General features: G+C 40.2%; 1 protein-coding gene and 1 pseudogene across 1 annotated transcript in view; both read left to right on the top strand.

Annotated features, from left to right (window-relative positions):
• SH2D4B (SH2 domain containing 4B) overlaps positions 1-22893 on the top strand; it is a 461445-nt gene that overhangs the window by 409262 nt on the left and 29290 nt on the right. The window lies entirely within an intron of this gene.
• On the top strand, positions 19863-19981 carry LOC143932415 (5S ribosomal RNA; annotated as a pseudogene).

Below are 22893 nucleotides of genomic sequence, written 5' to 3'. Positions count from 1 at the left end.
AGCCGTACCATTCCTTATTGGCTAAAATAAGATCCTAGATTTGGGACTAGGATGGTGACAAAGCACACAAAGTGACACTGGTCTCAAACTTCAGTGTAGTCCCTTGACAGAACTGTAAGACCAACAAATGTAACACATTCCATTACAAAGGTGCAGCAACTTGAAGTATTTGTAGAAAATGGCAGATACTGTAAAACTACCTTGAGGTACCATCAGCCAAACAGAAATAATACTATGATCTATACTATTAGTGACAGAACTCCTCAGTGTGAGCAAAGACATCTTGGCATTGATATTGCAGGGAGTGGCAAGGCATTCACTCAATCTTTTCCTTGCAAATACTCTGCCCTTGGCACAAGCATGGAGCTGAAGCTGTAATCTCACCTTACCTTATAAAGTGACCCATGGTCCACAGAACAGGCACCTCTATGTACCTACAATGTAAACTGAGACCCAATTTTATCTCCTCCCACCACTAGCACCTTTTTTTTGGCAACTGAATACAATGGGCATCTCTAATGACTAACAGAAATGGGATTTAAGGGGGCAGACTCAGGCTGGACCACACATTAATGGTCAGCATTTGCACAGTGATTGAAGATCCCAAGGACTGTTCTCAAGATAATCAAGCACATATATGGGCAGGGTCATCTTTGCCCTGCACGTGGGGGTATTGTTCACACGGAGCACCCCCATCAATGCCAGGGACCAGGCGGAGACTGCAGTCAGGTGAAAGTCTAACATTAAAGCGGAGCTCCACCCTAAAGTGAAGCTTCCGCTCATTGGAACCCTCCCCCCCTCCGGCGCCACAATTGGCACCTTTCAGGGGGGAGGGGGGTGCAGGTACCTGTACAGTACAGGTATCTGTACCCACTTCCGGCATAGATATCCGCAGAATCTACACCCCTTTCTGCAGAATCTACGCCCCTTTCCGCAGGTCCCCCACTGTCTGCTGGGTAACACACGGATCCCAGAGACAGCGGGGACCATCCTTATTGCGCAGCGCGACTCGCGCATGCACAGTAGGGAGCCGTGAAATTAAACCGCACGGCTCCACTTCCTGATTCCCATACCCAAGATGGCGGCGGCAGCACCCGAGAGACGATCGAGAGATCGGCTTCGGGTGCCGACATCGCGGGTGCGCTGGGTGGGTAAGTGTCCTTATTTTAAAAGTCAGCAGCTGCAGTATTTGTAGCTGCTGGCTTTAAAAAAACAAAAAACGGCGGAACTCCCGCTTTAAGGCAGTTCCCCACTTAGATGTGGAGTAGAAAAAACAGGCTCAGAACAGCTGATGCAACATTACTTAAAAGAGCTTTTGCAATACAGTTCAATGTGAACAGAGTCCATATCCTAACCTTAACTACAACTGATGGGCTTCTTAGGCATACCTCCATAAGGCAATAGCCCACTGTGGTGTTTTCCATGTCTTGCATAATTTCCAGGACCCCTGTAACTCAGACAGACTGCAATGCACAGCAGTCATCTTCAAATGCAGCAGAGTATTGACAGGTAACCCGTGGATCTCAGCCTTCCACTTTTTTTTATCACAAATGGGCTGGCTGGATCCAAAAAGCCTGGGAACTGAAGTACTCACATTAACTCTTTCCCCCCTAGCCTGGGCCAGCATGTAATGCGGCAGCAAACACCTTGCCTACACATATTTCTACATGTGCTTGTTCCATGGACTTATGTCCATGAAACAAGGTAATATGAGCCCACAGGTTTTGCTTCTTTTTTTTTTGTCTCATACGTTATCAGTGTTTCAGATACCTTTACTTCATCGGTGGTCTTGAGCTACTAATGCTCATCCATATTTCTTTATGCTGCCTATTCCTGCTCCTTGATGTACATTCCAGTTTAAAACATCTCTTATATATAATAAATACACTGTATAGTTTGTCAAAGCTGGGGAAACCATTCTGGGACATCAAACAAGGATGTCAAACTCTCCCACATCTTACCTGTAACTATGGATGCCAAAAAATGGTTATATAAAAACACAGCACAAAAGTTTGAGGTCCCGCATTAACAAAGTATAAGCCCCCATACACACAGTCGGACATTCCGATGGTAAATGTCTGATTGGACCGTGTTGTCGGATAATCCGACCGTGTGTGGGCTCCATTGGACTTTTTCCATCTGAATATCCGACCAACAAAATTTGAAAGCTGTATCTAGATCACATGATCCGATGAGCGTCAATTCCGATCGTGTGTAGCCTAGTCTGACGGACAAAGTGCCACGCATGCTCAGAATAAATTCTGAGATGGAAGCGCTCGGTCAGGTAAAACTAGCGTTCGTAATCGATATAGCACATTCATCACCCTGCAATGTTAAAAATTGTTTAATGCAGCGCATTCTCTTTTTCTTTATAATGCTACAAGAATGAAGTTGTTTTGCTGCTCATATTCACACACACTTCTCCAAAACGTATTTCTTTATTCTTTTTCCTGACTTCATGAATACAATATTTTTATTCGTCACATCTCCCCAATGATTTTGATTTTTTTTTTTGTTTACATTTTGTGGTTGGTTTTTTAATCAAGATCTCCTTTTTTTGCTCATCTTCGTAATTTTTTTATGTGTGTTTTGTGTGTCAACTTACCACAACACCATTATTATCTTTTTATTTTATTGTTTTATTTTTTAATCTCTAGGAGGTTGTTTGGTGTTGGTGCCCCTTGTTTTAATTTGACTTTGTATTTTTGAAATGTACCTGCCTACTCACAAATAAACTGTCCTTTTTGAAGTAAAACACATAGGAATGTATTTCTTGAATCAAAAAAAAACTTTATTTAGGTGTCATAAACAAATAAAGAGGGAGGCAGAGCTGGAGAAACTGGGGAAATTAGCGAAGCCTTTGGCCCCCAGGGCACACATCAACTATTTAAAGGCAAAAATTGGTGGCCTGTGGAGTACATATCTGAGGGAGAGCAGTCTGGTCCAGAAGTCCAAGAAACCCGGAACAGCAGGAGATGACATCTATGTCCCCAGGCTGTGGTCATACAAGAGCCTGCATCTTCTGTCAGACCAGACTGAACCCAGGTAATCACTCTCTGGTCTTCCTTCCATGCTTCTTTCCAGACTGTGGCTGTGGTGCTGGAGGTGTGGCAGAATGAGCAGGAGGAGGAACATGGTCCAAATTACACAAGTGTGTTGTTTGTGTCATTTGGCCCTTCAACCCCTTATTTAGAGTTTGGATAATTAGTTCCTCACATGTGAGGCATTGCCCCTCCTCCATTTGGTCCAGTTTGCATGCAGCCAAGGCGGCAAAGGCCTCTTAATATGTGGGGGTGTCTTTGAGGGCCACAGAAGCCTCCTCAATTAGCTTGAGTGCTGACTCCTCCACATCCCCCCCTCTCTGCCCCTTTTGGGTGGAAGGCAGAGGGGAGGGACTTGTGATTGAGTCAGGCTCCTAGACCTGTCCACCTCTTGGTTGCCACTTACCCCTGCCTCCTCCTAGCTGCCACATTCCACAGCCCCCTCCTGGCTGCCACATTCCACACCCTCCTCCTGGCAGAGGTCTTCCTGTGTATGAAAAGGAGACATAGTTTTAGTTTTTGGTTCATCAAACACACACAATTTTCAGCTCTTGGCTGTTGCAAATTGTTCACAAATAGAAAATACTATCATTCTGAGCCCAGCATTTTTCATTCTTGGCCCAAATATTTTGGCCACTACTGTCTAGTGATATGTAAAACACTTTCTAAAATCAGCAATTAGTGAGCAAAAATCAAGTTAGCATCATTCATTTTTACTCCAAAAATATGTAGAACAATACTATACCTGGCTCAAGCTGGGCTCCTCCACACCTTTCTGACAGGAAGGCCCAGGTTGGCCATCGGAAGACTCAGCAGGGGTGGAATGAAGTGTAGAAGGAAGAGTAGAGAGGGATTCCCTGACCTCAGTCTGGTCTGACAGAAAATGCATCCTCTCATCGTACCACAGTCTGGGGACATAAACTTCATCTGTTGCTGCTCCAGTTTTCATGGACTCCTCCACCTTCTTGTGCTCCCTCAGATATGTACTCCTCAGGCCACCAATTTTCATTTTTACATAGGTGATGTCTGCCCTGTTGAGCTTCACAAACTCCAGCAGTTTCTCCATCGCTGCCTGCCTCTAATTTGTTACTGTAGTGGGGATGTTTAGCTTGCCAAAGACAGGGCAGCTCCCTGTACTTGTCGATTAACAGCGGGAGAAAGCTGTGGTCGTTAAACCTATCCATATTATTATCTGCAAGACACAACACAAGACAAACCCTAATTTCAGGCTAAACTCTCCTAATCTTGTCCCAATATAGGCCTCAATCTAGAAGCAGTATAGGCTAGTGATGTACCAAGTTAAAATTGTACCTTCGTTTGAACGATCGGCGTGTCAGCTCCTCCCTCTTCTCACAGATCGTACGCACGACACACGCGTGTTGCGGTTTATAAACAGTGCACATGTGTGAAACGCCGCCTGCCCCTAATGTTCTTTCTAGTCTATTCCCCGCCCCTTCTCTTTCGGCACAGTGGGGAGAGCACATGGCGGAGATACAGCTGTTGCGCACTAAGTATACCAGTAACGAGGAGGAGGAGGAAAGCCCAGAGCCAGAAACGTCCCGAGAGGAGGAGATTTAAGGCCTCAAATATGTCTTTTGGAGAGATGTTGAAGATGGTGGACATATTGAAGAGGAAAGACTACGATGGGAAGTATGGATCTTACCCAAACCCAAATGTCAGAAAGGCCAAGATCATGACTAAAGTTGTGAAGAGTCTTCAGAAGAATTTTGGTGTACGATGATCCATGGATCAAACTGAGAAAACGCTGGTCAGACCTGAAACTGAGGGAGCATGATCATTACAGAAGGATCAAGCGATTTCTTCAAAAAAGTAAGTAGTTGTTGTGTGTTCATATTATTATTATTGCTTGCATACTGCTTCATGTGCTTTGATTTAATGTTGTACAGTTTAAAATGGCCACTTTCACGTTTATTGGGTTCAATTGTTCGTAATAAACATTGTTCATTCGCCCACTCCAAAGACGATGTTTTGGCAAGTTGCACTTGACTACATTTGTTCACAAAACAGGTAAGTATTCCAGCTTTAGAAAGTGTCAAAAATAATATTTTCAGCTTTGAACCCTGTGAAAAAACACAATTGTATGACACTTCCAAGCAATGTTTCATATTCCTATTTCTGCCCTCAAATATCTGTGTGCGCAGTATTCCTTTTTTACATTCTCATAGAGGAGAGAAGACTCGGGGCGTCTGAGGATACCAGGGACCCCCCTACCTCCCAAAAAAGGGGAAATATCAACATCAGAAGCCGAGGAGGAGGAGGAAGGAGAGATTGTAGAAATTGGCGAAATTGCCACCACAACAGGTGAGTGTCTGAGACCACAGCTTCAGGTAAGCTTATCAACGTATGCCTGCATATTTATAATACACAGTGTTTTTTTTTTTGGTTTATTTTTAGGTGATGTGGATGTTGTGGAAGAAGAATCGCATTTTTCCAGTGAAAGTGCCCAGATCCTCATCGGGGAGATAATGGGGTGCAATCGCGATTTAGATAATATCAATAAAAACATCAATGATGTTCAACAAAAAAAGAACATCAGTGATGTTTTAGGGAGAATTTGAAACAAAGCTAGCTAGCATCCATTTTCATTTTTCAAAAACACTTTTATATTTTTAGAAAAGCCAAATTTGGAAGATGCACACAGTGTGTCAACATGTGCTATCTCCCATCATAGGGGATCAATGTACACGTTTTGTGGGTGAAACCCCTTCCTTGCTACTAAAGTGGCTGAGATGAAGGGGTTGCACTCCTAAAACACGTACATTGATCCCCCATGATGGGAGTTAGCACATGTTGACATTAGGCATGGGATCAGGAGGAAAATGGCCAGTTGGATTCACAATTTGTGGGCATCTTCCAAATTTGGCTTTTACAGGGGTGGCACCCCATGTGATGAAGGCAATATCAACACAGTTTGTACATACTCATGTCTGATATTGTCTTCACTTTTCCAAGTTGAACTTTGTAAGTTCCTGTGTTCTGTATGTTATGCTTTGATACATGCCTGTTTACACAAAAATGCCAAGTTATATTAATGTTACATCCACCAAATTTGTCGGTTTGTTGTAAAACCCTTTTCTAAACGCACATGTGAATGTGGTTTGATTAAAAAGTTTAATTATGAACAATGTGTGGCTTCCTTTTTCAATGTGCAAAAGTGGTATTTGTAGTAAAGTTGTTGTTTTTTGTGACAATGGGTGTTTTTTACTAAAGGCAAATCCACTTGGCACTCCAAGTGCAGTTCCAGGTGCACTTTTACAGTGCACTTGTAGTGCATAGTGGATTTGCCTTTAGTAAATAACACCCATTGTCACAGAAAACAACAACTTTACTACAAATACCGCTTTTACACATTGAAAAAGGAAGCCACACATTGTTCTTAATTAAACTTTTTACTCAAAGCACATTCACATGTGCGTTTAGAAAAGGGTTTTACAACAAACCGACATATTTGGTGGATGTAACTTGGCGTATTTGTGTAACACCCACAGTGCTTTTTAATTTGCCCCAATCACACCATTTTCATGACTTCACACATTTCTGTGATGGTACTGAAAATGAGCAATATTTTTGTCAGTAATGCACTACATACATTAACAACAAAAACAAGATGTGTGTGTAGCAGACCCACAACATAATAATATTATCTGAAGAAGAGACTGCCACCTCATCTCTCCCAGAAATTGGGTTTGCACTGTTTAAGAAAAAGGCCCAAAAAAATAACCAAAAATAAAAAGTTAGTAGACACCTTAAAAAAAACCCAAGCAGTAAATGAAAACAAAGATTGTTGCAGTTTGAAAAAAAAAAAAATGGCTCTCAGACATTGTCTGGCATATCAATGGCCCCCCTACCCACAAAGTACTCCATATATCTTGTTCTGACTTTGCAGGAGCTTTGGGGGGGGGGGGGGGGGGGGCAAGCCAGGACGACCAGCTTCAGGGGCTGTCAGGTTGGCATTTTCTGGTAAGTCTGCATCAGGCCCAACTGAGGCCACGTAGTTCGGTGAGTGGTTCTTCAAAAAATTGTGCAGAATGCAGCACGAAAGCACAATATGATTGAGTTTATATTCTGCCATGTGGATTGGAGTCAAAAATAGGCAGAACGCTGGTCATTATCCTAAAAGTGTTCTCCACTACTCTTCTGGCTCTGGCCAGGCAGAAATTAAAGACCCTCTGGTCCAGGGTGAGGGTCCTCATCGGGAAAGGCCACATCAGATGATTTCCCAGAGCAAACGCTTCATCCATGACGAAGACAAATGGGAGTCCTTCCATATTCTCCTCTGGAGGTGGCAAGCCCAGACCACTCTGGAGACGCCAGTAGAACTCCATCTGCGCGATCACTCCACCATCCGACATCTGCACATTTTTCCCCACGTCCACATACAGGAACTCGTAGGTAGCCGACACCACCTCCAACATCACAATACAATTATGCCCCTTGTAATTATAATAGTTGGACCCCGAGTTGGGGTGTGAGATGATGCAGATGTGTTTCCCATCAATTGCACCTCCACAATTGGGAAAGTCCCAACGAGTGGCAAAGTGAGAGGCCACAGTCTGCCATTCCTGTGGCGTTGAAGGAAACTGTGGAATCCAACAAGAAAAAAAACATTGCAAGCAGATTAGACACAAACATTTTTGTCCAAGATCAGTATAACATTTTTAGAAATGAGTATTTAAAGCCAAAAGTATAAGGTCCCCTTATCAGATTACTCACCCCCCCCATCCCCCCCCCCCCCATCTGATGGCCCATTGCAAAAAATTACGGGGGGGTATTTTGGACAGGTAACCCTCTCCACTTCATTGAGAGCTGAATGCATAAATAACGTGTGATACTTTGGCCAGACCCTCCTTACTTACACTATTGGCAGCCCACTGGACAGGTAAGAAGTGTCATAATACGAAAAAAAATAAAAAATAATGAACAAACGGAAGCACATTTTTACATTCTGCTATTACCTATCAAGATAATAATAGGAGAAAAAAAACTTTAAACAGTAGCATTTGAAAGTATTGAGGCAGGCCCTTGCACTACATGCTTTGGTGAATTCATCCATAAATCTGACCACAAAGGGAGAAAACTTACCTTAATATAGTCCTTCTGCAGGACCTCTATGATGGCAGAACAGGTCTCTGGAATAATGATCCCCAGAGCCTGGGGGGAGATGCCTGTTGAGAACATGAGGTCCTGAAGACTTCTCCCTGTCACCAAGTACCGCAACGTGGCAATGAGCCTCTGCTCTGGAGTGATGGCTTGCTGCATGCAGGTATCCTGCCTGCTGATATAAGGGGACAGCAAAGCCAGCAGACGGTGAAAAACGGGGTCCGTCATCTGGAGATAATTCCTGAAATCATCGGGATTATTCTCTCGGATCTCACGAAGCAAAGGCTTGTGCGAGAGCTGGTCATGCAGGAGCAACCAATTCTTGCTCCATGAACTCCTCCTCGCCTTGTTCATGGACTGGGCTTGTGTCAAAGCTAAAAGCCCAACACCAAGCCCCTACACAGCACAAACTCTACGACGAATATGTACACAAAACATGGCTTCAAAACGGTTGGCTGATTAGAACGGACTAACAGAAAGCACCGATAAACAGCAAGGCGAACTGAAAACCAAAAATGAGTGGATAATCAGCACTGAAAATCAAAGCGTACTATACCAAGATATAGTCCGCAATGACCAACAAATGCAAACTGACTACATGCACTGATAAGTAGATATGCACCCACAAGCACAAACTGAAGAGCAGTAACGATCTGAAGCACAAATCTGAAAAGCGTGGATCATCTCTAACCAAACTTCTACTAACACGCGATAAACACGAGATCAACAGACGGAGCCCTAAGGGTGCCGCACGTGGTGCTGAACTACCTTTTCCTTTTCTAGTCCCGTCGTAGTCACCGCGTTCTTGTCAACCGGAAATTCCGGCAACTTTGTCTGACCATGTGTAGGCAACACCAGTTCCGGACTAAATCCGTCAGAAATTATCCAACGAATTTGGTGATCGGAATGTCCGACCGTGTGTACGGGGGCTCAGTCTTTTTCCCTTAACATTACTGAAAAAGTGATAAAATAAATATTCAAGGGTATCCTAACAAAGTTGAATGAAATCAGTGGCCTGTGAAGACCAAGTATATTGTTAGGTTCATTGCACCTCTACATTATTTATTTTGGTAACATTTAATCATCATAAATAACAAATTTTTCTATCATATTAGGATATTTTTGTACAACCTATCAAATTACCAAATCAATATTTAATGGACTTCTAAGGAGATGTTACATGGAGGATTTAACATGAACAGTTGTTTTATTAATTTGCTTTAATACATTCTTTTTTAATGTTACACATTAATAAAATGGGAATTTAAAAGTAAATAAAGTGATCTGATAATGTAATATGTTATGCAAAGAATATTCTAATTTGACAATGAAATTGGACATTTATGTTTAAATGATGTATATCTAAAATGTGTCCTAGCTAGCACTTATCATAATTAAATTCATCATGGTAAAAAAAATTATACTTTTGGATAACTACAGCAGGACAAAAACGATTGCTGTTGTTATTATCTCAGTAGCAGTTTAAAGTGGAAGAATAAATACTGATGATGTAGATTTACAATGTTGTGCTAGAAGAAATACAGGATAAATGTGTTTTTAGTTTTTATTTATTTTTGGTAATTCTCAGTGGATTCTAATGTGATCATTGGTACCCAGTGACAGAATATTTTTTTATCAATCAATGCCTGAGCTAAAGTGGTGAATGAATCTGTATCAGATAGTAGTGATGCTTAGAACAGGATACCACGGAATACTAGAATAAATTGTAGTGCCCTAAGGTGGCAATAAGGCACCCATAGTAATAGTGTGCCACATCCCAAATAGTCTGAATTGAATAGGAATTAGAATGATGGACTTTAGAAGCATGTATAAAAGTAATATATTTTATTGAGCTACATTAAAAAAAAAAAAACATTATACAAAAACAATATCAAATAGGTATGACTCAATGTGGTTCGCCTGGAGGGTGTAATAGATAATACTTCCTGTGTGACAATACTTGAGATATGTCCACATATGTATATGTACTCCTCTCAGAGTGGGTTTGGTTTGGGTTTAATTACTCCAAATTTTGACCTCAGCATCAGTCTGACTAGACTACAGGATGTTCTGCCTGGCCACTTCTGGCAGGCATGGTAACACAGTCCAGTTGGGTGCTTTAAGATTACTTTCTCTCTGAGCCAGCTCAGTGGTAGTGTCACTCTTGCTGTGCTTTCTGGGAGAGGGTACTTAAGATGTGAATGTCAAGTGTTTCGGGGTTCTGGTCCAGAAGTATGTTCTGACTACATGGTCCTGGTCCTCCTGACCAGCCCCCAGGACGCCTATGGCCTGGGGTGCGTATCCACCCCACTTCATGTCTCTGGGCTGGCTAGCCCGAGGCAAGGAAACTAAAGGAAGGTTTTGGAGGTGGTCCGGTACCGTCTCAAGTTGTGGAGAGGCCCAGCAACTTCGAAGTTATCCAGGGTAGGACTCTTCGAGAGAAGGCCACGCAACTTTTTCCTGACTCAAGCACCCTGTTGGCTGCTAGGCCTGGTGTGAGAAGGACTATCCAATTAGGGTGAAAATCCAGCTGTGAATGGCTATTCTCTGGATTTATTCAAAGTATGAGAGTTCTTTCATACCATCTTTGACGCCAAGAGTACCTGGACTTTCCACCTAAACCCTCTGAGCCTATATTGAGAGACTGCTGTTAACTACGTTTTTTGCAAATAAAAATCCCTTTAAGCGGATCTGTCATCAGTCTCTATAGTTCCTTGGGCCATCTACCACGGGAAACCCCTGGATGCATACAAGGTGCAAAAGGTAACGATAAGCCCAATAAAACCAGCCTCTCCTTCGGGAGTCAGTGTACACATATATGTGTGTATCCCACTTAAATCTGTAGTAAATTCAAATCCAATGTGGGTTATTCCTACAGATTGTTGACAGGGGCAAATGTGTAGTTTCCAAGTTTAAAGGATCAAGGATTCATGTAAGGAGATAATTTTGATCCCTCACATATCCGGGTAGGTAAAAGTATCAATGTCTAGCAGCCATTCCCGTCCTGCAACTGATCACTTTAGCAGAACCAGCCTTGCATAAACTATACTGCTCATCAATGCACGTCTGAGTTTGAACTTACTTTCCATATATCAGTGAGTATTTAAGGTCTATATAGTTTCATTGCAGCATTAGTGGACTTCCATCATCTCTTATATTGCTATTTACCTTGTATGTCCCTGAATCCTGGCAAATGTGCTCATTTTCAGCTGCTCTCTGTGCAAAGACTCTAGTGGCCACTTAGGGACTGCTATTGTGGCCTTGGTGCTCATGGCGCAAAAAATTCAAGCTCCTGAAGAAACAACGTTCTTGGTCACGAAGCATGTAGAGCAGAATTGTTTTACATTAAGGAGGACAAGTGGAACCCATTCTTAGAGGATTATGCATGTTTGGACATATCTCAAGTATTGTGACACAGGAAGTATTATCTATTACACCCTCCAAGGGGAACCACATTGAGTCCTACCTATTTTATATTATGCTATTGTTTTTGTATAATGTTATGAATTTTAATTTAGATCAATAAAATATATTACTTTCATATGTGCCTCTAAACTTCATAATTATAACAGGATACCACCTGGGCAGCACAGTGGCATAGTGGCTAGCACTCTCACCTAGCAGTAAAAAGGGTCGTTGGTTTGAATCCCAACTAGGACACTACCTGCCTGGAATTTGCATTTTCTCCCTGTGTCTGCGTGGGTTTACTCTGGGCACTCCAGTTTCCTCCCACACTCCAAAGACATATTGGTAGGTTAATTGGCTTCTGTCCAAAAATTGTCTCTAGTATATGAATGTGAGTTTGGGACCTTGGATTGTGGGCTCTTTGGGTGTGGGGACCAATGTGTGTGTGGTGTGCTGCATAAATTGACAGCAATATATGGGTAACTTAAATAATATATAATGGAGGAGCATCTTGATGAGAAACAATGTGCCGAGATAGGGACAATTGTGGACACTCACTCAGGTTGAACTGGATGGACTGGTGTCTTTATTCAACCTTACTAACTATGAAACTATGAAACTATATCTATATTGGCACACCAGAATATATATCCTTATTTTAAAATATAGCTAATTATTTTTCCAATGAAACATGAAAATGACAGTCTTGTGACTGAAAATAGAATATCCCAAGCCTGCCATAAAAGGCTCAAATTTTGTTTGATTCCTTCTGAATTGGGTAAAATTCGGGTCCTTGGTGGCCCTATTGGCATGACCCCGCTCGACAAACATTGATTGAAAAATTTGAAGGAGGAACATGAAGAATTATTGGCCGAACAGTGACTTAATATAATTTAATGGAGAATGGTTCGGGTAATCAGTCACAGGTGCTAGCTGACTGAAGACAATAGCAATCAGGGAAAATTCCTCCATCTACATTGTTTCTATCTGAATAAGAGAAATATGCGTGTATGATTGTTGTCAACCTGGTGTCAAAGCCTTGTCAATTAAGTCTATAGTATGTGTTAAAATACAAGCAAAAGCGTGCCCACACAAGAACAGACAAGGTTGGGGATTATAAAACAATGCTGAAGGAGTGTTTTATATGCAATATAAATAATTATGTTGCAATCTCCACTCCCCCTGTTCTCTTTTCCTCAAGACACAAAAAGTGTTCCCTTGTCATTTGCAATAGCCATAAAGTGATCAACTTTGCACAATGGGGGTTATTTACTAAAGGAAAATCCACTTTGCACTGCAAGTGCACTTAAAGTGCACTCAGCAGAGATTCCACTCATTTCAGATCTACCCCTTAGATTTAGAGCGACTGCACTTCTAAGTGCACTTTCAAGTGCACTTGCAGTGCAAAGTGGATTTGCCTTTCGTAAATAACCCCCTAAGTTTACTATATGGACCATTTATTTATGTTAACAAGGTCACTATACTTCCTGCCATCCCTTTACATTACAACTCCTCCTTTACATCATAGTGTCCCCATTACATCAGTGTCCTCAGTTTCCCTTTCACATCACAACCACCCCCCCCCCTACATCACATGTCATTTACATCACAATACCCCCACAACACATTTCCCTCTTCATATCACAAGCCTCCTTCCTATATATTTCCTCAGCCCTCTAGCCCACTATACATCAAACCCTCATTCCAATAACAATCCTACCTTACACTTCATGGTAGAGGGTGTGAGGCACAGCAGGTTTTGATGGATGGAGAGTGAGGGGGCTTTCCAACTATTCATGTAAACAAGCAGGTGATTGGTTACTATGGCCATGGGCCCCAGTAGCTGAGGTGGGGCAGGGTGGGGATACCAGAAAACCAAAGAGAAGACAACTGGCCTGCTAACTACTGCAGCCGTGATCCAGATTAATGATGCCTGCTCTACTAGAACATCCAAACATTCTCCATTAATAAACCACTATTGATTGTAGTGAAGGAGGAAATTCAATTTGTGTGCAGGAGGAGGGGTGCAAGAGGTAGGACCATGGGCAGTAAATTCAAGAGAGGAGAGACAGAGAGTATTACAGTCAAAAGTATATGGAAATGAGTAATGATGTAGGGTTTGACATCAAAAACAATGTGCAGGAGAGGAGTGGATGGGTAGACAAGCATTTGGCAGTGGATAGTATGCATAGACAAGTAGTGGGGAGGCTATGATGGGCCTCTATGTGCAGAAGAGGAGCAGACAAGCTCTGATTGTTGCTTTGTACTGCTAAACAATGGAAATGTGTTCTTCTGTGTATTATTTTTTATTTTTATTTTTTTACTTTTTTTCTCTATTTTCTTGAAATACACCGCGGTCATATAGAGGCAAATATGCACTCGGGAAAAAAGGCAAAATTAGCATGAAATTATGATAGAGTTATCCATTATTACCGGTACTTAATACAGCTTTTTATTCTGTAGAATAGCTTGGTATTCTATTTGTTCTAGTACAGTTCAGGATATTGTTTTTCCAATATGTTTTCCCAAAACTTTAAAAAAGAAGTTCACTATTTTTACAGCAGCCTAGTTAGTGGTTTGATCTGTTATAATTGAAGCAGAAAACCTTTGACTTACATTTAAATGCACAAATGGTATACATATTTCAATAAACCACATCTTCATAAATTGTCAGCAGGCCATGACCCACATTTAAGGACTAGTAAGCTTCATTAGATACATTTATTATCAGATAATTATTAAGCCAAATTGCTTTTTTATGTGTTAATGTTCATTAAACCATACAAAAACAATCACCGTTCTTATATTTTTTCAACTAATATGGTAACCAGATATCTGTTTGCTATGGGTTCTCTCATTTAACAAGTATTATAACTTCAGTTTTACATAGCAGTTCAGTTCCTTTTTTTTTTTTTTTCACAATCAACTTAATTACAGTGCGATCTTTGACAGCTAATCACAAGGCCTAATAAGGCAATGTCTCAAATTAACAAGTTAGTTCCTAAGGTTACATGCCTAGTAGAACATAGGCTAGAGACCACTGATGTGTTCGGTTAACGACTGCTTTTACATTTAATACAGTGTTGTGTAATGAGGCATGAGGCAGAGAATTAGTAAGTTGATGTAAGCATTTTTTCTCAGTGCAATATAATACTTACTTATATATTGTTTAGTGAGAATATCAGTTCAACTTTTTGAGTTTTATCTTCTCATTTTTTAAAATACTGTATATGATTATTATTAAAGACACACATTATAAAAACAAAATAACTAATCTTATTCTACTCCACTAAATATTAAATATTAGATAAAAACACACAAATGTAGTAAAATTGTCTAGCACAATATTATTCCAATGAATTATAGCCAGAGTAAAATACATTTTGACAATATTACCTTTGTGTGGCTATCCCTTGCAGGGCTGGGGTCCTAGGTTCAATTTCTTCTTTTAATGACTTCAATACTTAACGCAGCTCTGTATTAATTACAACAAAATTAAATGTTTTTTTTTTTTTTTAATGCAATTAGTACTCTTAAAAAAAAGCCAAAGCACGGCAACGTGTATAACAAATGTGCTTAGTGCTCTGTTAGATTTGGGGCTCCAAAGTGAGGGAAGCATTTTTAAAATAAATGGAGAGGAAAAAAAGCCAGAGGAAAGTCTTGTCACATCACCAATGAATTTATATTCTGACATATGGTAAGTGGTGAGTCCGTGCCCATATCAATGCCAGGATGGTAGGAGCCTAGTGAGTTGAGGATTGGTGCCAAATTATAGGATATCAAAATCATAAGAAACAGGATCAAATTTATGATGAGGATCTCAATTAAGACAGGACAATTAAAAGTGGCTTGTCTCACAGCATGTTTACTGTCTAGATTAAATGCAGCTCAAGATTAAGTTTTCCCTTTCAAGTCATTTCTTTTAATCTAATATTTATTAAGATTTTTACCAGTTTTTAAAGTAAAGGGGGCCCAAAAACTCAGAATGGCCCCCTTTTCTCAGGCGAGTGTCAGCTTACCTGTCCATTACCTGAAGCTACGAGATGCAGTGCAAAAAGGGGATTCACCAAGACTTCCTGTATTTTATTTCAGGGCTTTTTTTCAACATGAGGTCAACATGAAGACAGAAGATTCAGCTCCATTTTGTTTTACTTAATACATCATTAAATAGTGTCTTAGTGTATTATATTAAATATTAATAGTACTAAGATCCAACAGTGTATTATTTATATCTAATACATTTTTGCAATTTTATGCAAAATAATTCACTTAGGGAAAAAGAATCCTCTAATAGTGTACAATCTTGGGGGTGCTGGTTGGAAGATATGAGAAACAAAAACTTTATATTTTATGGGTGCTTATTTTATATGAATGTGCAAACAGCGAGGCCAGGCAGAAGAGAAAGCAAATAGAATTTTTGGGTGCATCAGCAGAGGGATCATTAGCAGGAGGAAGGAGGACCTAATTGTACCATAAAGTGGTTCAGACTTAATTTAGAATACTATATTCAGTTCAGTTTTTTTCACTTATAAAGATATATTGTCAAGTCCTGAGACAGGCAACAAAATGGTAAAAGGTCTGAGGAATAAAACATATCATGAGGGTGGAGGAACTTACCATCTACAGTCGTGAGTAAAATGAATAAGGTTCATGAGGACATTATCCAAATGAAGCTAAGATCAAGAACATGGAGATACGACTTAAACTAGTGGCAGGAAAGTTGAACACTGACCTTGTAAGAGATTATTTTACTAAAAGGAATAGTTGATGCTTGGAACAGGCTTCAGAGGTAGTGAGTTAGTCAATACAGTGAATTTAAACATGCTTTGGAGAGAGAACGACAGAGAGTAACAAAGGCAACAAAAATAAAAAAACAGAGGGACGGAAAGAGAAAGAGCATCAATGGCTGACGGATTCAAGCAAACAGCAACACAAGGCAAGACCATCCTGCTGAAACACCAACAGCAAACACAGAAATATATAGAAAATACATTTTAAGCAAATTTTTGTACTTAAAAATGGAACATAACAAAGCAAATACCCCAAACACAGGGGTTGAGTTACTAAAGGCAAATAGACTGTGCACTTTGCAAAGTACTGTTGGTCCAGAGTTTAGTAAAGAAAGCAAAGCCTCACTTTAAAAAGAATACCCAATCATGTGCAAGGAAAATGTCAAAAACTGCTGTTTTATTTGCCCATGATTGGGTGATGGAAGTCAGCGGAGCTTCTGCTCATTTACTAAGCTCTGGAGCAACTACTCTGTAACTACTCTGCAAAGTGCACCGACTCCATTACACAAACTTAAACCAGCAGGAGGGCTAATGTCTTGGAGATTGTTTACTCAGAGGGAGAAAGAGTAAACAAACAAGGAGAGACATAAAAAAAGGAACAACCAAAAATGTAAATGTACCTTTACAGAAAATCTGTAAGGTGAACTTACACTGGACAATTTGTTCTGACATATCGCACAGCTGCTTTACCAGTCAGGGGATTTGAAATACCAGCAGCTTTCTATCTTCTCTGCCCGCGGTGACAGGATCAGCTACGCATGTTCTGATTGGTTAGCGCTACCCATGTGACCCAAATTTACTGTTCAAGAATCGAACAAACAACAGGAGTCATCAAAGATCTGTATTTCCCTAACCCTAAACAAATCATCATACACACAGGTACAAACATCCAGGGACAACAGGAAGTTGTTGCAGATAAATTGCAACTAACCCAGAGACTGCACAACAAAAGTTTCCAAACTTCAAGGTTATTCCAAAGAGAGACATATCAAACAACATAATCCAATGAATCAACACAGAGCTAGCAGACAAAACCAAGTCAAAGCCTACCATTCACCTGGCACAACATCTATCTATAATGCCCCAAAAAGCAACAGCAACAATACAATTAACCAAAAAACAGGGCCACAAAGATGGCAAGAATGGAGGAAACCACCCACACTAAGGCGGAAGTCAAGACCACCACAAAATCAGAGAAGTGGAGGAGATAAGAACCCTGTTCAGCACATTATACAATAAACTAATGTGAGTGAGCTTTAAAAAGTAAAAAAGACCATGACAACCATCCATCATTTAGTTTGTCCCAGGAAATGTACTCATTGCAAGGTATACAAACACAAAATGACATCATTAGTAATCAGTAGCTGGAACATTCAGGGTCTGAAATCTTCAGCCTTTGGATCCAAAGTAAACAATCCAGATTTTAAACCAAGACTACGTGAGGTGGACATGCAAATCCTCCTGAAAACATGGACCCGGGCACAGGATGAACTATTAGTACCTGCTGGCTATAAGGAATTCTCTGTCCCCGCACAAAAGGATAAAAGCATCAAACAGGATCAGATCAATGTTCAGGAGGAATACTACTCTGAAATAAGGAGGCGCTACATGAGAACATCAATGCAATCAAAAATGGAGAGCGCCATATCTGGCTAAGAATAAGCATCTCCATCCTCACCTCTCAATGTGACAGCTACCTGTGTGCAGAATAAATTGCCCTACCAAAGTTCCCATATTTCAGACTGGACAACTATGCGGTCATACAAAGTGAGGTCACCTACTTCCAATCCCTAGGACAAGTGCTCATCTTTGGAGACCTTAATGCTAGGACAGGATAGGGAAAAGGGATATATACGTTCTGATGGCAACCTGTACATACTGGGCCCTGCAAATTACTGCCATGAGTTGATACTGATACAAAGAAACAGCTATGAAAGTATAATCAACAAAAATGGAAGAAAATTGCTGAATCTGTATCACAGTCTGGGGCTCTACATCCTCAATGGCCATATCAAGGAAGACTCTATGGGAAGATACACATTAAACTCCCACGTAGGCAGCAGTGTGGTGGAATATGCCATCACAGATATGAACCCCAGACTCATCAATGGCTTTACAGTCACCCCACAAACACACCTGTCACACCACAACCAACTACTGCTATATATTAAATCTTCAAACAAACCATCTCCAAAACTCCACCGGGCTTTTTTCTGCAAACTGCCACCATCATTTAAATAATTTCCTACAGAAAAAATACAAACAAACCCTTAAAATGAAAAAGCGAAACGTTATCTCAGACAGGGCTGCAGCCTAAGCTCAACCCTCTTAACATCTACATCAATGAACTGGCTGCAGCTTTAGAATCTTCCCCAGTAACTGGGCTAACTTTAAATGACACCAAGGTGAAGTTCCTGCTGTATGCGCATGACCTCCAACTTCTATCACCAACAGAGAAAGGCCTACAAGACAGCCTGGAAGTGCTGGAGAAATACAGTGCCACATGGGCACCAGCCATCGACTCAATGAAAACAAAAATCATGGTGTTCCAAACGAAGAACACAAAACAAATAAAGAGCTCTTCCTTTATATTAAACAACCGCACTCTTGATGAAACTAACAACTATATATAACGTAGCCTAGAAATTAACAAATCAGGAAGTTTCATGCCAGCCACATAGGCCCTAAAAGACAAAGCATGCAGAGCCTTCTATGCCATCAGGAGACAACTGTACCACCTTAAACCCCCAGTGAGAGTCTGGTTTAGAATATTTAATAGTGTCATATTCCCAATCTCTCTTTCTTTTTTTTTTCCCGATTGTTTTATATTGTTTTTATTGAGAAGTTTTCACAATATAAAACAAATGATAAAACTATATAAAGCGTACAGATAAGAGGAATAACCTGAACAAACATCTGAAAAAGTCTGTTGCAAACAGTACGAATGTACAGTAAGTATTTGGCTGTAGTAGTAATCATAGAATGGGATAAGATAAAGAAATTCAAATAATAATAAAAAAAATGTAGGTTAAGAATAAAATAATATAAGGGAAAATTAAACATAATAAAAGAATAATGGGCGTAAAACAAAGGTAATGATGAGGTTATATTGAGATGGACAATTTTAAGTCATCGTTTGAATGAGGAAAAGTAACACTTTTTCTTGTTTAGTGTAGTTATCAGCAGAAATTTGTAGTCAGATCATACATGTTATTGGGTCATATTAAGCTTTTCACTTCAGATCTTCCACTGCATGTCAAATTTCTTCCTGGAGTCGCAGATGTTTGCCACTAATGATTCATAGACCTAGTTAGATTGTGTGGTTTCGAGTGTTTCAGATATGTTCAGTATCACATTTGATTTCAAATTTTTCATTATAAGTGATCTGGCTGCTAAAAATTTATGTGTTACCACTGTGCAGAAATATGGAGGGAAGGCTTCAATGCCCAGATTTAACAGAGTCATGATCTGGAGGAGTGAAGATGCCAGTAATAGAGATGATTTGGCCTATGGCCACATCACCCTGAATGCACCCAATCTTGTCTGATCTTGGATGCTAAGCAGGACCAGGCCTGGTTAATACTTGGATGGGAGACTGCCTGGGAATACCAGGTGCCGTAGGCTACCGAAAAGTCAATAGAGATGATTTGTCGGAATATGCTGTGCCAAAAGCTAGTGAGGTGCTTACAGGAACAGAATACATGCATAATGTTTCCAACTGCTCCACAACCTCTCCAGCACATAGGGAAATTATTCTGGGAGATTTTGGACATTCGGTATGGTGTAAGGTACCACCACAGTGGTATTTTTTGGGAATGTTCCCAATGATTAACACATTTGGATGCTTTGTATATTGTTCTGAGGGCCGTTTGCTATTCCAGGTGTGTAAAAATTTTACCTAAGTCAGCTTCCCATTTTTAATAGGGGGAGGTTTTAGTAAAGGTGAGCTTGTGCTTTGGAGGATATAGGTAATATTGTATAGAATTTCCATACTGTATCATAGAGATATATGTGGTGGGTCTTTAGGGATCCTAGAAACTAGGAGATTTGATAGTATTTGTCTCTAGTTGCAAGGTTATATTCTGTTTTAAGAGTGTTGAAAGTCTTAAGGCAGTTGTTGTGAAATAGGTCAGCAACGTGAGTAATGCCTTTATTCTGCTACTTAAGGAGTACAATTTTGGGGATTGCCTTTTGGTAAAATGTCGATAGGGATGGGAACTTCAATAGTTTTAAAGGGTGGCAAAAAAATTGGGGACATTTATTATAGCAAAAAGTACTAAATATTATGTTTTTCTTCAAAATTGTCACTCTTTTTTTGTTTATAGAGCAAAATATAAAAAACACAGAGATAATCAAATACCACCAAAAGAAACCTCTATTTGTGGGAAAAAAGGCGTAAATTTTGTTTGGGTACAGCATAGCATGACCGCACAATTGTCAGTTAAAGGGACGCCGTGCCGTATCGCCGTAAGTGCTCTGGTCATTGAGCAGCCAAACATTCTGGGGCTGAAGGCTGAAGTGGTTAAATAGAATGATTAGTAGCTGCACCGTTAGGTATTTCACAGTAGGAGTTCCCAGCATGTACTTAAAAAGGATAATTAGAAGTTGCACAAACTATATTTGCGAAAAAAAAATAGAAACCCTATCAAGGTGATGTTTTCTTTTAACCACTTACTGCCATCCGTATGCATATATATGCTGCCTTATGTTAACACATTACTTTGCTGAGTGTGCGCTCTTGTCACAGTAACCGGCTCCCAATGCATAATTGCAATTGGGAGCTATCCGATCATGTCACCAGTGTGATTAGATTAGCAGAAAATAAATACTCTTGCACACAAATGTGTTGATCATGTGATCTAAAGTTCAGGGTGGATAATGTCTCAGGCCTTGCTGCCCTCCAGGACAAGGGTATCCTAGCAATCAGAAAGAGAATAGAAAAAAGAGGGCTTATTTATTTATATATATATATATATATATATATATATATATATATATACTCATCTATAGGGCACATCCCAGAGTGGTTGCCCCACCCACAATCATGGGCAGTCCAATAAAAGGGCAGGGCCAGAGTGAGAGCTCCATAAAATATATATATACATATGCACACACACACACACAATAGGTACCAGATTCCCACTGTATAGTATAACTGACACTCTACATATGCTCATAATTCAACATCACAGATCCCCGTATCCAATGCAAAAACAGATGTAGTGTTTACAACAATGGCGGTGTTTTAGGAGACATCTAAAAATAAAAAATCATATTAGCCATATCAGGGTCTGAGTCTTACCAATTGTGTATTCTAATCCACATTTTGGGTGTATAGCCATTAGGTGTAGTACTTGGCTCACTGGTGGTGTTATTATGGCGGTCAGACTGATGTCTGGAACGCACGCCATGTTATTTACTTTCTAACGGCCGACATCAATCCTGCGAGACGATGGGCACACAGGAAGTGACGTCTAGACCACACTTCAGTTTTTTTTTTAAAGTATGTGATAAATTGTTTAATCTAGAATTTTTTAACCTTTTTTGTCAACTATTTCAGTCCATCCATGCGGAATGAATTGGCATGTGAGACATCCCCTTTTCTTACATTGAAAATTCACAATCTTGTTATAAAAATAGGATCTGATGTCATAAAGCATTTTTTCTTTTATTGGTGACCTGTAACTTACTAGGGTCTAAAATATTTTTCAACGTGCGTGCTCTCCTAAACGTGACCTGAGGGGCTGGAGGCAACGTAGGAGTATTTATGAAGGCTCATTGCCCTCCATATCAGGGTGGATCAATTATCTTTATAACTATTAAAGAAAACCACACTGTGCACATTCTTTTTTTGATGGATACAGTCTGGTGGCTTCCAACATTTTTTCTTGTATTTTTTTAATTTTCTGTTTTTATTTATTCATTTTTACTTTATTTCCTTAACATTTTGTATTTATGATTTCTCATGTTGATAGTTTTTATAACAATTTAGTATAATATATTTATACATTTTGTATATATATATATATATATATATATATATATATATATATATATATATATATATATATATTGTGGCAGCAGGCAGGTAAAGTCACCTGGTTGTATCCAGGATTTAGAGGGGAAGAGTTAATGAGCCCAGCTGAAGTAAGTGGGCTCATTAAGGCCTCTACAAAAAACCCCAGCATGCATAGGGAGATGCTCCATCCTGGAACCAGTTTTGTGTGTATAGACTGGGGAGTCTGAGATCTGTTCTGTGCGGTGAGTTAACGCCTGTGTGGCAAACCCCTACAATAGAGACAGGGACTGGGGCAGCACAAGGCTGCACCCAGTTGTTAGACAGGGAGTCTACGTGTGTAGTTAGAGGTCAAGCTGACCAGGATTTATTTTCTTGTTTTATTTTGTTTGGCTGTTATATGTATCACTGCATGTAGCCTAAATAAACCGGACCTTTTGTTTTTTGCACCTACACCGCTGTCTGCTGTGCCTGACTTTGTGTTGTGAACCCATCCAGGGGGGTCACACACACCCGCTAC

Source organism: Lithobates pipiens, unplaced genomic scaffold (assembly GCF_037356315.1).
Source record: "Lithobates pipiens isolate NorthernLeopardFrog02 unplaced genomic scaffold, aLitPip1_a1.2 Scaffold_25, whole genome shotgun sequence".
Taxonomy (NCBI): Eukaryota; Metazoa; Chordata; class Amphibia; order Anura; family Ranidae; genus Lithobates; species Lithobates pipiens.
The sequence above is the reverse complement of the archived record's forward strand: the minus strand, read 5'-3'. Positions and strand labels throughout refer to the sequence as shown.